This window comes from Palaemon carinicauda, chromosome 7 (assembly GCF_036898095.1).
Source record: "Palaemon carinicauda isolate YSFRI2023 chromosome 7, ASM3689809v2, whole genome shotgun sequence".
Classification (NCBI taxonomy): domain Eukaryota; kingdom Metazoa; phylum Arthropoda; class Malacostraca; order Decapoda; family Palaemonidae; genus Palaemon; species Palaemon carinicauda.
Window position 1 is genome coordinate 11,386,919 of NC_090731.1, and position 10,000 is coordinate 11,396,918.

The window sequence follows — 10,000 nt, forward strand, 5'->3', positions numbered from 1 at the left end:
ATCTCTCTCTCTCTCTCTCTCTCTCTCTCTCTCTAGCATACTTGAATTTGGATTTTTACAAAATTAATGTGGCAAAGTAAATAGATTTCAAGTTTAGGTATCACCCCTCTCTCTCTCTCTCTCTCTCTCTCTCTCTCTCTCTTATGCCTGAATTTGGATTGTTACAATAATTAATGTGGCAAAGTAAATCGATTTAAAGGTTAGGTATCACATCTCTCTCTCTCTCTCTCTCTCTCTCTCTCTCTCTCATTTCGATTGTTACAAAAATCAATGTTGCAAAATAAATAGATTTCAAGTTTAGGTATCACCTCTCTCTCTCTCTCTCTCTCTCTCTCTCTCTTATGCCTGAATTTGGATTGTTACAATAATTAATGTGGCAAAGTAAATCGATTTAAAGGTTAGGTATCACATCTCTCTCTCTCTCTCTCTCTCTCTCTCTCTCTCTCATTTCGATTGTTACAAAAATCAATGTTGCAAAATAAATAGATTTCAAGTTTAGGTATCACCTCTCTCTCTCTCTCTCTCTCTCTCTCTCTCTCTTATGCCTGAATTTGGATTGTTACAATAATTAATGTGGCAAAGTAAATCGATTTAAAGGTTAGGTATCACATCTCTCTCTCTCTCTCTCTCTCTCTCTCTCTCTCTTATACCTGAATTTGGATTGTTACAATAATTAATGTGGCAAAGTAAATAGATTTAAAGGTTAGGTATCACATCACTCTCTCTCTCTCTCTCTCTCTCTCTCTCTCTCTCTCATTTCGATTGTTACAAAAATCAATGTTGCAAAATAAATAGATTTCAAGTTTAGGTATCACCTCTCTCTCTCTCTCTCTCTCTCTCTCTCTCTCTCTTATGCCTGAATTTGGATTGTTACAATAATTAATGTGGCAAAGTAAATCGATTTAAAGGTTAGGTATCACATCTCTCTCTCTCTCTCTCTCTCTCTCTCTCTCTCTCTCTCTCTAAAAGCTTAGAAATGATTCGTGCATGGAATAGTTTACAGTAAGCTCTTTTAAAGACATGGGATAAAAACGAAAATAAAACACAGATGTGATCTTTTCGATTGTCATCAATCTGTTATTATTATTATTATTATTATTATTATTATTATTATTATTACTTGCTAAACTACAACCTTAGTTGGAAAAACAGAATACTATAAGCCTGAGGGCTCCATCAGGGAAAATAGCCCAGTGAGGAAAGGAATTACGGAAACTACAAGAAAAGTAATTAGCAATATAAAATATTTTAAGAACAGTAAATGTTAAAATATATATTGTGTTGAATAATTTCATATAATTCGTTAACATTTCGGTAGTATAGCGTTTAACACTTTCTAGCCTTTTTAGCATTTCAAGCCTTTTTAGCACTTTAATAGCTTTTTCATTATCTATTAGCCGTCAGATAGGCGCTTGAAGGCAAGCACCAAGATTATTAATATATTAGTCACAAAGTAGGATGGCAGATATGTGAATGAAAAACCGGTGAATGAATAAACATCGATATTCACTTAAACGAGACTTAGCTATTTACAAGATGTCTAATCATCAATGAGTTCAGGTGTACGTAAAATACTATAGGATTGTGGTGGCCGCCGTGATAACGTCCTTGAAACGCCAGACTGGGGTTTGAGTCCCGCTCAAACTCGTCAAGTGTGTTTGGTCACTGCAACCTCACCATCCTTGTGAGCTAAGGATGGTGAGTTTGGAGGAGCCTATTGGTATATCTGCTGAGTCATCAGCGGCCATTGCTTAGCCCTCCTTGGTCCTAGCTTGAGTAGAGAGGGGGCTTGGGCGCTAATCATATTTATATATGACCAGTTTCTGGGGTATTGTCCTGCTTGATAAGGAAATGTCACTGTACCTTGTCTCTGCCATTCATGAGTGGCCTTTGAACCTTAAACATTAAACCTAAGATCATAATTATTATAGCGAGACATGAAAAGAACAATATCATACACATCAAAATGTTGCTGTATCAACAAGCATGAAGAGTTGTGATATAAGAGAAGTGAATCATCAGGAGCTAAGTTTGTAGATTGTTGCGCAATTTCCACTGTCTAGTGAGTGTTCTACCATTGATGAGGTAATTCTGCCTCTTTCAACTGAAGGTAGTAGGTTGGCCAGGGCACCAACCACCGGTTGAAATACTACCGCTAGAGAGTTAAGGGGTTCTTTGACTGGCCAGACAGTACTTCATTGGATCCTTCTCTCTGATTGCGGTTCACTTTCCCTTTGCCTACACATGTACCGAATATTCTGGTCTATTCTTCACAGATTCTCCTCTGTCCTCATACACCTGACATCACTGAGATTACCAAACAATTCTTCTTCTCTCAAGGGGTTAACTACTGCACTGTAATTGTTCAGTGGCCACTTATCTCTTGGTAAGGGTAGAAGAGACTCTTTAGCCATGGTAAGCAGCTCTTGTAGGAGAAGGACACTCCAAAATCAAACCATTTTTCTCTGTCTTGGGTAGTGCCATAGCCTCTGTACCATGGTCTTCCACTGTCTTGAGTTTAAGTTCTCTTGCTTGAGGGGTACACTCGGGTACACTATTCTATCTTCATTTTTATACATGACAGATCTATTCTGACGTTATTACTAATGCTATTCATTACTTCTTATAGCCCATACAGTTTATTTATTTTCTTATTTCTTTTCCTCACTGGGCTATTTTTCCCTTTTGAAGCCCTTATGGGACTTATGGCATCCTGCTTTTTCCAACTAGGGTTGTAGCTTAGCGAGTAATAATAATAATAATAATAATAATAATAATAATAATAATAATAATAATAATATCCTTTTACAACTAGGGTTATAGCTTACCAATTAATAATAATAATAATAATAATAATAATAATAATAATAATAATAATAATATCCTTTTACAACTAGGGTTATAGCTTAGCAATTAATAATAATAATAATAATAATAATAATAATAATAATAATAATAATGAGCTTTTCCAACTAGGGTTGTAGCTTAGCATAATAATAATAATAATAATAATAATAATAATAATAATAATAATAAGCTTTTCCAACTAGGGTTGTAGCTTAGCAATTAATAATAATAAATAATAATAATAATAATAATAATAATAATGAGCTTTTCCAACTAGGGTTGTAGCTTAGCAATTAATAATAATAATAATAATAATAATAATAATAATAATAATAATAATAATAATAACAATAATAAGCTTTTCCAACTAGGGTTGTAGCTTAGCAATTAATAATAATAATAATAATAATAATAATAATAATAATAATAATGAGCTTTTCCAACTAGGGTTGTAGCTTAGCAATTAATAATAATAATAATAATAATAATAATAACAATAATAAACTTTTCCAACTAGGGTTGTAGCTTAGCAATTAATAATAATAATAATAATAATAATAATAATAATACACCAAGCTATGACCATATTTCTCAATTTTCTTTTTTATTTCAACCTGACGTTATTTCAAGCATGTGGAGCGAATGTCTCAACCGGGATTTACACGATCGAATATGTTCGTCGAACCCGGTTATCGAACCTGTTTGTCAAACGGTTCGAAGAGGTGAGTCAGCCACAAATGCATAAGATTTGTGGACAATGAAGCCCCGCCCACAAAAGTCAGCCGAGAACAGACTTGCTTCGAACCGTTCGACGAACGTGATCGACAACACGTTCGAACATCACTTCAAACACTTGTCTGTCGAACCGCGTTCGACGAACCGATCGACCTCGTAATCCTGCCTTTACGTACTTGAACATACCAATGAAGACTGTTGTTGTTATTGTTGTTATTGTTGTTGTTGTTGTTATTGTTGTTGATATTGTTATTGTTGTTGTTATTGTTGTTGATATTGTTATTGTTGTTGATGTTGTTGTTTGTTGTTATTATCGTTGTTGTTGTTGTTGTTGTTATTATTGTTGTTGTTCGGCAGCTCGAGAGTGAGTCAACCAGATGTCTGGCACTGTTGGATGAGGGTCCAACAGACGGATTTGGGTGGCACTAAGAGAGCCCCTGTTGTAATAACGCTGTCTTAGTCATAAATGTTTGGCAATTGTATGGGTCGTGGCCCTTACGAGTGGATATTGGCATAGGGGATGGATACGTATTGCTAAAGCTATTTGTTGACATACTTATTCTGTGATTTGGTTAATAATAATAATAATAATAATAATAATAATAATAATAATAATAATATGTTCTACATCGGCTCTTTCCAATAAATGAAAATAGGAAGCAAATGTAAAGGAAATGGTTTCTGAAGATAAAAAAGTCGTTAAAGCTTTACTCTTATCACTACTACTACTACTACTACTACTACTACTACTACTAAAACAAGGAACAGTTTTTGGACCAAATGAAATTAAAAGAAAAATAGAAGAAAACAAAGCAGAGATGACCAAACTGAGATTTGTTACATAGTAGAACATAACACTAAGGAAGCAGTAATAGTTATGAAAACAAGGTTGAATATACTAGAATTATAAGAAAAATTTTTAAACAGGAATATTAAGGATAGGCTTTGTGTGGTGTGTAGTAAGGCAGATGATATAATATGATATAATAGAGCATATGATTTGCTGTAATGAATTAAGAAAATTTAGAAGCAATGGCATAGAATTAGGAAATTTAGAAACACCAACTATTAGACAGGCCCTTGAAGTTAGAAGTAAAAGTATGTAAGCTGTGAAGTTGTGTATGTAGGAGGTAACTAATGATAATGAATTTTCTGCCGACTGCAGCTCTTTGCACCTACTATGCTTCCTCTAGTAGTGTGCCCACAATCACAGTGTTGTGGAGAGAACAACAAGGAACCTTGAACCTGGTTAATACTGCTGCTGCTATAGATGCAGCTGCTACAGCAATGAGTGAATTAATCAGTTCCTCTAAATGAAAACAAAGACAACAGTTTAAAACTAGCAATTATTACGAAACCTTAATTATACACCCAGGCATAATCATATCATTAATGTTTGTATTTACTACGGCCGTAAGTCTACCCAACCCACACCATAAAATATCTCTTTGTTTGGGAGATTGAATTAAGCTAACTTTCTTGTTTTCTCTTTTAATATGTTTTAATCTGTATTTATTAATCATCCTTTGTTTTTTTGCAATAGCAAAGCCAAAGCAACGTCCTTCAAAAAGATGGCAACCGTGCTTACCCCATACAAATGGGAAAAAACACGCTAGTAGATGAAGAATAGCAAAGCTTCGATACCACTGAGAAATTATTCAGTTAGCCCCGTGAGAAGAGTTTGTTTGAGGTCTGTCTAGTATGACAAGAACAAATCTACAGTAGCTGGATAAGATATGTTGTTATCTCAGCTAGGATAATGCAAACAATTTCTCTTGGAGGTTTAAGATTCAAGTAAACATCGCCCTCGCTTCAAGGATATCATACTAAAAAGTTGAGGATGTCATGATATAAGTATGCTTCGTAACGAGAAAAGGATGAAGGAAAGAGTTTGCAGCTTTGCTAGCTCACTTATTAGTACAAATTACAGGTGAAAAGCAAGCGTAGACATACATGAGTATGGATGAGGCCAAGACTAAAGTAAGAGAGAAAAGAATGGTTTGTAACGAACACAAAGATGAGTCTCAACAGGAGTTTCAGATAAGGGACTGTAACTAACAAAACTGCGAGTTGATTAACATGAGCTCCAAGGGAAATTAAGAAGTTGATTTCCAGTGAAGTAAATGTAGAGGAAAAGATTATAACAAACAAATGGCTCACAGGATAAACGATACAAATGGAGATATGTCATCTGACATGAATGTAGTCTTGGGTCTATGGAGAGTAGGCCTACTTTAAGGACTTGTTGAATGTTTAGGAAAGTAGAAAAGCAAAGCTGGATGATGGGCCTTAAGAAGGTCGGTGCATGGCTAAGGATGTTGTTGGAGTAACTGTTGATGTTTATAATAGAAGTTTGATAAGATATTGGAGAGAGGATAACCTAAAGCAGTAGCGGTCATGTAGCTAAGCGGCTTACCATGGCTTGTAAGGTATGTTTACTCATTACCATATTTGCATAGTTACTCTTGTGAGCAAGAATATGGAAAAGAGATTAACAAGAAAGAAAGATGATAAAGTAAGGAATGTTAATATTGACACTGGGAGAATAGAAGTGGTAGTAGGTTGGCCAGGGCACCAGTCAACCGTTAAGATACTACCGCAGAGATTTATTGGGTCCTTTGACTGGCCAAACAGTACTACATTGGATCCCTCTCTCTGGTTACGGCAAATTTTGTCATGCCTACGCATACACGAATAGTCTGCCCTATTCTTTACATATTCTCCTCTGTCCTCATACTCCTGACAACACTGGTATTACCAAACAATTCTTCCTCACCCAATGGGTTAACTACTGCACTGTAATTGTTCAGTGGCTACTTTCCTCTTAGTAAGAGCAGAAGAGACTCTTTAGCTATGATAAGCAGTTCTTCTAGAAGGACACTCCAAAATCAAACCATTGCTCTCTGGTCTTGGGTAGTGCCATAGCTTCTGTACCATGACCTACAACTGTCTTGGATTAGAGTTCCCTTGCTTGAGGGTACAATCGGGCTCGCTGTTCAATTTTATTTCCGTCTCTCTCCTGTTCTTTTTTTTAAGTTGTTATAGTTTACATATGAAATATCTAATTTAATGTTATTACTGTTCTCAATATATTTTGTTTTGATTGTCTAATACTTCTCTTGTAGTTTTTTATTTCCTTATTTCCTTTCCTCACTGGGATATTTCTCCCTGTTTGAGCCTTTGGGCTTATAGCATCATGCTTTTCCAATTAGGGTTATAGCTTAGCTTATAATGATAATAATTTGTATCGATATCTACATGCGAATATAGTAGATAATAACAAGGTGAGTGGTGTGAAATAATAGAATAGTGAAAGGTTGCTTGTGTGGTCCAATTGCAATAGCTGTGGAGTTGATGGATGTACACATACACACACACACACACACACATATATATATATATATATATATATATATATATATATATATATATATATATATATATATATATATATATATATACTGTATACATATATATATATGTGTGTGTGTGTTTCAACGTTGATATCCCTCAACTCCACAGCCACTGCATCTGAACAGTTAAAACTGGACCACACATGCAACTTTCCATGGTGCAATGGAATGCAGTTTGCAATTTGGTAGCCTTTAAGTCCCAATTTCAATCTATTAATTACAAACTGGAACTTTTTTATCCTTCAACTATAGCCTTCATATCTTTATATAAAGATAAGCGAACATAGGTCTACATGGAACAGGCGACAAGGGAAAACAAATATATTTTTTCCAAGGTTGCTTATCCATATCTTAACGAAACTACTTTCTTTATAAATGAAAATTGTTTCCATAGAAATACCCTTAAAATGTATGTATTTAGAATGGGAGCTTGAATAAAACATATTATTTTCTCTCACTTTAGAAATATTACGCCATCATGTGAGAGAATTGTAGAGAGAGGAATTATGGACCGGGGTGAAAGGTTGTGCGGTATGACAACTTAGATAAGGAAATGAAGGACAGAAGTATATATCCGTTTTACTTGGTAGAGATGTCAATTTTTACGTAAAACGCCAAATAATAAATATAATACAATTTATCGAAAGAATATGTTTCACCAATTCTTTGGTAAATCAAATTTACGGTAGGCTACCATGCAAATGTATTATTTTTCGTGAATTGATAAGATATTCCTAGCAAGCTCATTCAATTATTACGCTGTGCAACTGTTGCTGTCAATGTTTCTATAGATTTTAAATTGTATTATCCATGTTTCTGTAAATCCATCAAATCTGTTAAAAAAAATAATAATAATAGCGTGGTAAATAGCCTATGAAAAAAAATAGCGTGGTAAATACCCTGCAATCGTACATCTGGCAGAAGAGTACTTCAAGTGAAAAGTTGTTGCCTGACATTAGTTTACATTTTTTTCTAGATATTTCATTAGGGTATTTATTCAATGCTACATATTATGCAAACAATTCTTATATGTTAAATAATTCTTAGTTACTTATGGCATTTTAGGAAAAATTTAGTGGGAATTCCCGAAAGAAAAAGGAAAATAGAAAACTTAGGCAATAATTTAGCGCATACAATGACCCGGATATCCTTTACTACTTTCGGAGATCATTAGTTGAAGGTTTTACATCAGTCTTGGTGAAAAGACCCAGTTCAAAATAATATGAAACATGGCAATAACATTTAACGTACCACCATACGCTATAATGATTTAGGGGATAAAATATCTGTATGGTAACTGTAAACACTGTTGCACCACCGCTACCTGCTTACCCTGCAGCCCATGCAGGCTGAGGCAGGGCAGGACAGTCCGACCGTAGAAGAATGTGACTGCCTGTACTTATCTACTCTCTGGGGGTAACAGTCAGTCGGTTGAAATCGTTTTCCCTATACAAGTGTACAGGTTACGACGTGACCATAATCAGTCGAAGTGTATCATGTGACTGTGTGATAACAGTATAACTTCATTGCTGTAAATGAGTGAAAGTGGCAAGTTAGAGAGTTGTGCTGTGCAAATATATATATCGACATTGAAGTGAATTTGCAAGTAATAACTAGAAATTTCTAAGGTAAGTTATTCATTTACTTATCGGACTGTTGTTATGTTTCGTTTTATAATAGCTAATTTCCAATGGTTAGGTGGAATTATAGATTTTAGACTAACAAAAATTATGCTTACACATGAACTTTGACTGATATCTACTTAATCTTGATAAACAAGAATGTATACTTTCATGTATATATATATATATATATATATATATATATATATATATATATATATATATATATATATATCAGCTGTGGTTATCAATCATGCAATCCTTTTTAACTATAAATATTAACGGTCAGAGCCTACAGAAAACATTAAAATGAGCTATCTTTTATCTAATACCTGTATTCGCTACCGTTACAATGTCAGGTAAAGTATTCTTATAAAGAGTACACTTTCTACAAACTAATGTATGTTAAAACATTTAAGTATCAAGAAATATTTAACCGAAATACTAAATAATATAGCACATAACTACAGTATTTTATTTATTCATGAATCAAGCTTTATATAATCAGCTAATGGGTGATACAAAATCTATTGAACGAATTACATAAACTAAACAAGTTTGAGATTGAATGTCATATTTTATTTTCTTTTTACTGATAAAATTATGTCAATTTATCCCTCTCATAAATTGTATTTGTACAACAGCTAGTAACGTTAAAAAAAATAACTTTTGACCTACCTCATTGGAAAAAAAAAAAAAATATATATATATATATATATATATATATATATATATATATATATATATATGACAGTTTATTTCGTACAAATATCGAAGTATATATCAATAATGCACATATGTCACATTATAATTATTTCTTATTATATGTCTAGGAATTTAGGTTTAGGAATTTAGGTTTACAATATTTTTAAAATTTGGTAATTAAAAAATACCATTACTTTCAAATCGAATAATTTAGCTGATAATCAAATGTAGCAAAGAATAATTAACATTACCTTGAAGGGTATCCCTGTTTTTTATTATTATTATTATTATTATTATTATTATTATTATTATTCGCTAAGCTAAGACCCTAGTTGGAAAAGCAAGATGCTATAAGCTCAAGGGCTCCAACAGGGAAAAATAGCCCACTGAGGAGAGGAAATAAGGAAACAAATAAACGATTTATGAGGTAATGGAAAATTGAAAATTAAATATTTTAAACACATTAACAACATTAAAACAGATATTTGATATATAAACTATAAAAGGACTTAATGTACCTTTAAGATTTTTCTCCGAAATCACTGCATTGTGATGTAAAATTGTTCAATGTAAAATCGTGGGTCTTTAAACCTTTATTATGTAAGGATATGTAAACCACATTATTTTTATTATTATTATTTCAGCGTTAAATTCGCGGCTAGAACAGCGGTAATAATG

At 33.3% G+C, this 10,000-nt stretch overlaps 2 protein-coding genes across 4 annotated transcripts in view; both read left to right on the forward strand.

Annotated features, from left to right (window-relative positions):
* LOC137643848 (recQ-mediated genome instability protein 1-like) overlaps nt 1–10,000 on the forward strand; it is a 301,889-nt gene that overhangs the window by 72,646 nt on the left and 219,243 nt on the right. The gene's annotated exons all lie outside the window — the stretch shown is intronic.
* LOC137643844 (transient receptor potential channel pyrexia-like) overlaps nt 8,207–10,000 on the forward strand; it is a 55,656-nt gene continuing 53,862 nt past the window's right edge. Inside the window, exon 1 of the mRNA XM_068376569.1 lies at nt 8,207–8,623. The gene's annotated coding sequence lies outside the window, so the exon portion shown is untranslated. The remainder of the gene's footprint in view (nt 8,624–10,000) is intronic.